The following is a 6432-nucleotide window of genomic DNA, read 5'->3' on the forward strand; positions in this document are numbered from 1 at the left end:
TGGAGGTCTAGTCCCTAACTACTTTTTGCTGTTGAGCCTGCGTGCTCTTCCTGTTTGGCCTCGGCCATGTTTTTTGTCACTCTTCCCGTCCTATAATATAAAGAACGTTTTTAACAATAATGTAGTGTCAAAAGCGCTTTTATATAATTGGACGGAGGGAGTATCAATTATGCCCTCTGTTGAGCTTGTCCGTGTAATTCCTACCTGAGCACTGCTATACAGATCAATTCTGTTCCTACCTTAAACCTCTGCTATGCCTGTTTGTGGGCATTATTAATTTTCGTTTAAAAAAAGGTTAGGGGCAACACCTGGGGGCACAAGAGCCAACTACCCACTCTACGTTTTCTTTTTAAAACAAGGCAAAAAACTTGCTATTTGCATTCATTAAGAAGAAGGTTTAGACATCTTGTGTTGTGTGTATACGAACGTTACACGAACGTCTGAACATGTACTATTGAAGAGAAAAAGGGACAGCTTTAAATCTCAGATTCCAGGCATCTCAACGCCAAATATTTGGATGCCGATGGTGCGTAATTCTTGGGTAGACAGTGATTCGTGCGGTACAAGCACCCTGGTCGACTGTATTAATTGGGCCAGCTCGCAACTGTGCGAAGCAATATACTCCGTATTTAGCAACGCGCAAAACGAGGTAATATAAAGGGCGTTCCCGTTCGTGTGTTCCGTTTGGAGGAAGCGTGGAAGTTTTCCAGGCGCGAAGATATACCTACGATGTGTAATCATATGATTTCTTGTCTTGTGGTATCGGTTAATGGAGATCACTATCGAGATTATTAAGGGTACATGATCCATGGATAGCAATGTGTCGGGATTTTGTGCTTCTCGGTCCTGCATGATTAGATCAAGGCTAATAGGAGAACGGGGCGTCACTCCGTTGGCTTGACGCATGAGTTAGCATCCAGCCCACATGGATCATCCTGGTTGGTCTTATTTTTTTTAATCAAGGCTAATAGTCGACAACTACAGAGTGAGCTTTTGGAGCCGAGGTGCATGGAAGCATTTTATTTTGAACATCTTAAAAATCACAGTCTATTTAAGAAAAATTGTATATGTTCATATGGATTCGTATTATGCATGTAAAATTTGATGATGAAATGACTAAATATGTGAGCTATACAAAAATGACAACATGGTGATTTCTGAATAGTGAATAGTACATGCACTCTTTATTGTTTCAAAATCACTTTTTTGTCTTTTTTATGTAGCTCACATGGTTGTTTATTTTATCGCGCAAATTTGCATGTGTGTAGTGAACACCCATATTACATGTAGAAATTTGTTTGGGAATATTTTGACACTTCGAAATGCCATTTTGGCACTATTCAAAGTATATTGCACAATGAAACATGTGCACCAAAGTGGGTTTTTACGGCAGCTGGCCATATAAAATTGTTACGATCGACATCAAGAGCCGACATTATTAATTACCCATATAGTAGGGTTAGCTATAAGGTTGGCTATAACAATAGTCCCTTTTCTATTTTTCCTTTTTTTCTTCTCAGTTATTGCTTTTACTTAAGAACACACCGAGAGGGCCCTAAAAATATATCTGCATCGTCGGAGGAGCAATTCATTCTTGAGCTATTTAGTCCCTTCTCAGACTTTCTTATCAACCTGTAAGTTGTCGTTATGATCACCGTGTTACTGATGATGTTAGAGCAACCCCAAAGTCCACTGTATGGTAAGAAGTGACTATGATACTCTCATGGTCTAACGAACTAAACCACATGTTAACACTTCGTGTTTAACAATTGATTTCAGACGATATTATCTCAAAGTATAACAAACAAGTTTGGGTCGATTCAATATAACCGTTCTTCTAACATCATACTCTCAATGATGTTTTAGGACTATCGTTACGCTTAACGATATCCTAAGATCCAAAAAAATGATCACCAACGACACTTGAGCTAGTCTTAAAGACAAGACCGGGAACCTAATCTATTTATCATTTCACACGTGCATATGAGTTTTCCACTGAATCACATATTTCAGGATCTAGCAATTATAGCATAGAATATAAATTTTAATTATGAAAACAAAAATATAATAATACAATATTATTACCTTTTGGGCATATTTCCAACAAGGGGGCCCACCAAGTGCGCTTGATGTGGCTCACCTCAGCCTGGCTCACCGGAAACTGCTGATTTGAGCGTTCTCTGCAGGCCTGGCTGGGAGGTGCTTTAGTGTTCGTGCGATGCGGGCCAAATAGTGAACGCAGGCAACCAAACAGCCATTTTCGTCGCGTGCCAGCTTGGTTGGCCTCTATGCGGGCTACCAAACACGCGCCCTAGATTAGCATGAAGAGCAAGAAATGTAAAAAGATACCTCTAACTCTCATCTAGCAATTAATTTTACAAAGAGGTGTTAGTGATGAGCTACTATGACCAGGGGAGGCCATCATCGCCAACCTTCTCAATTATCGCCTGGGAACCTTTCTGATATCCTACTTTGGTCTTCCCAACAGCATTTGGAAGATTCCGATGCGGGATCTGAACCCGGTAATAGACCAGGCTCAACATCAAGATGATCCATGGTAGGGTTGTCTCACATCCAAGGCGGATAAGTCGGTGTTCATCAATTCCTTCATAGCCAGCATCCCCATGTTTGTTATGGGATTCTATCTATTTCCAAAAGGATCTCATGCGACCATTGTTAAATTCTAATGGAGATTTTTTTGGCAAGGGGAGGTAGACGAGGAGATATACCATATGGTCAAATGTGCGAACATGTATGCCGAAAGACCAGACGGTCTAGGCATCATTTCAACTAGATGTATGAATCCTTTCTTTATGACCAAACAGATTTGGGGGATTTTTTCCTGAGGAGGCCAGGCTTTGGCTTGGTCTTATCAAGGTGACATGTCTCCATGGGCATTCCTTCGTCACCTTCCCTCTGGGTCAAGTATTAATAGTTATGGTAGGCTATCTAGGCCCTCAAGTTGTGCTTCCGCCTTTGGGGTGTCCATTAAGGTTGGCTCTAGAATGGCCACATTATTTTGGCTTGACTGGTGGTTGGGTAATCAGCCGCTTCGGGACCATTTGCTGGCTTTGTTTGCTATATCTAACCAACCCGGGATGTCGGTTGCGGAGGTCATAGGAATTTGGCGGGAACCTCTCATTCGGCCACTCTTTTGGGCCACCTGAGTTAGAGAAAGGGAGTCTTTGGTTGCCGAGTTGGTGGGGGTGACCTTGTGTGATGGCCAGGGCACAACTCATGGGCTCTTGAGCCATCCGAAAGTTCTCCACAAAATCTGTATGATATAGATTGTTGCGGGTTATGGTCCGTAGGAGATCACGGAGCTATGGAAGGTGTGCCTTCCCCGCACATCAAGATCTTCCTTTGGCAGCTGGTCAGGGGGCAACTACCGGCAGGTGACCAGGTCCTCAAGGGCAATGGCCATGGAGATGGTTGTTGCCCTCTAGGATATCAATCATATTTTTCCAACACTTCGGTTTGGTTCTTGTGGAGTTTTGTGATGGGAGCTTGGGGGCCATGGGTGCCACCTAATTGGGATCTTCAAAATGATCTTGGTTTGCTCAGACGAGGGTCATAGGCTCCAATGGTTCAGATTTGGGACCTTGCATTGGACACTTTGGTGCATTAAAACAAGGGAATTTTACATTTGCGTTCTTAAATCAAACCCACTATTCAAATTTACCACTAATTTTGAAGTGTGCTCAAATTTACCCCTCTACCGTTAGATGCCCTTATAAAAATGCCATTTATTGCCGTTTCCATCCGATCAAAGGGCTTTGACCGTCTATGGCAATTTTTTGGAGGGTTTTACCCCCCTCTGCATGTGACACTAACATGAGGGACCCATTATCCCTAAAAAAATTAAAAAATTCTCTCACTCTCACATTTACTATCACTTACATGTGGGGCCCCACCCTAAAAATAGAAGGAATAAAACTTTCACACACTTACACGTGGACCCTGACCAAAAATAAAACTTGAAACAATTAAAAGAATTGTTAAGCCTTGGGATCCACATGTGAGTGGCACAATTAACAGTTTTTATTAGCAATGGCACAATTAACCATTAGTCAGCCTAACTAGGCATTTATTTAGCCTAACAGCTTGTTAATCACAGAAGCCACATGGTCGAACGTCGGCGCCTGCGCGCGAAGTACGCCGACGACGTACGAGAAGATGGCCAAGTGGTCATGGGGCCATGAGAGGAGTCTTCAAAGGATGCTAGCGCGAAGCTGCACTGGCCTGGGGTGGTCGGGTACAGCGAGGAGGCACCGAAGTGTCAGCTCGGACCTCCGCGGCAGCCGCGAGAGCGAGGCATCATGGGGAGGGGGCTGGACGAAGAGAAGCTCATCAGAGACGTGTCTGGGAGATCCGAGAAACCATATGGATCTATGTGACTGTCAGGGAGCACCGGGGATCATCATATGGCAGCGAATCTGGCAACGGCGAGCGGCGACCTGCCGCAGACACGATGGACTGTGGTGTCGCGAGTGGTGCTCCCCCAGCCAGATTATTTTGGTAGAAAGGAAGAGAGCAACACGAAGGGGTCTCAGGACATGGAGGATAGGAGAAGGGACGAGGTTAGCCGCGTGAGCATAGGACGACGATTATGGCAGGGAGGTCGGTTCGGCCATGGAGGCGAGGGTAGAGGAGAGAGAGAGAGAGAGAGAGAGAGAGAGAGAAAGTGGAGAGGCAAGGGGAAGAGACAGGAGTGGGTAAGCTGCCGACGAGCACAACCGCTCACGGCCGGGCATGCCTAAATATGTGCCCCCTCGCCCACATGTATGATAACCCACAAGTATAGGGGATCGTTTGTAACCATTTTCGATAAATAAGAGTGCCGAACCCATCGAGGAGCTAAAGGTAGAACAAATATTCCCTCAAGTTCTATTGACCACCGATACAACTCTACGCATGCTTAGGGTTTGCTTTACCTAGAACAGGAATAGAACTAGAAGTATTTTGTTGGTGTGGTAGGATAGGTTTGCAAGATAATAAAGAACGTGAAAAATAAAAATTAGGTGGTGTTCTAACTAAAGTACAATTAAATTAATATAGCAAGTGTAGATTAGTAGTGGTAGGTTTTGTGGAGGGTTCCCTTAACAATTGACTACGTTACTAGACTGGTAGCAGTTTTTATGTGGGAGAGGCCACTGCTAGCATGTCATCCCTTACTTGGAACTCTATACACTTATGATTGGAACTACTAGCAAGCATCCGCAACTACTAACTTTCAATAAGGTAAAAACCATAGCATTAAGATATATATTGGTCCCCCTTCAATCCCGTATGCATCAATTTCTATGGTAGGAAGAAGCTTCTGTCACCCTTACCCTCCAATGCATAGTCCTATGAACATACAACTAACCTTATGGTGTGATCCACACACACGCTCATATGATGGGCACCAAAGGACAACAACATAACCACAAGCAAATTAAACCAATCATAGCAATTCACCAATTACCGGGGTAGGACAACAAAAATCTACTCAAGCATCATAGGATGGCAACATATCATTGGATAATAATATGAAGCATAAAGCACCATGTTCAAGTAGAGTGAACGACGGGTTGCGGGAGAGTGGACCGCTGAATATAGATGGCGGAAGGTGATGAAGATGTTGGTGAAGATGACATAGTTGTTGGAGTAGATCGTCGTCACACGATGATTGCCCCAGCGGTTGATACGTCTCCAACATATCTATAATTTTTGATTGTTCCATGCTATTATATTATCAATCTTGGATGTTTTATAATCATTTTATAGTTATTTTATATCATGTTTTGGTACTAACCTATTGACATAGTGCCAAGTACCAGTTGCTGTTTTTTGCATGTTTTTTACATCGTAGAAAATCAATACCAAACGGAGTCCAAATGCAACGAAAGACCAGAAGACACCTAATGGTCCAAGGCTGCGCCTGGGGGTGCTCCGAGGAGAGCACGACCCACCAGGGTGTGCCAAGAGGCCCAGGTGCGCCCTGGTGGGTTGTGCCCACCTCGGGTGCCCCCGAACCGCCTCTTTGCTCTATAAATACCTCAATATTCCAAAAACCCTAGGGGAGGCAACGAAAATCAATTCTAGCCACCATAGAGTCCAGAACCACCAAATCCAATCTAGACACCATCACGAAGGGGTTCACCACTTCCATTGGTGCCTCTCTGATGATGCATGAGTAGTTCTTTGTAGACCTTCGGGTCCGTAGTTAGTAGCTAGATGGCTTCCTCTCTCTCGTTTGATTCTCAACACAATGGTCTCTTGGAGATCCATATGATGTAACTCCTTTTGCGGTGTGTTTGTTAGGATCGGATGAACTTTGAGTTTATGATCAGATCTATCTTTTTGTATCCATGAAAGTTATTTGAGTTTATTTGATCTCTTATATGCATGATTTCTTATAGCCTTGTATTTCTTCTTCGATATTTGGGT

Source organism: Triticum urartu, chromosome 2 (assembly GCF_003073215.2).
Source record: "Triticum urartu cultivar G1812 chromosome 2, Tu2.1, whole genome shotgun sequence".
Classification (NCBI taxonomy): Eukaryota; Viridiplantae; Streptophyta; class Magnoliopsida; order Poales; family Poaceae; genus Triticum; species Triticum urartu.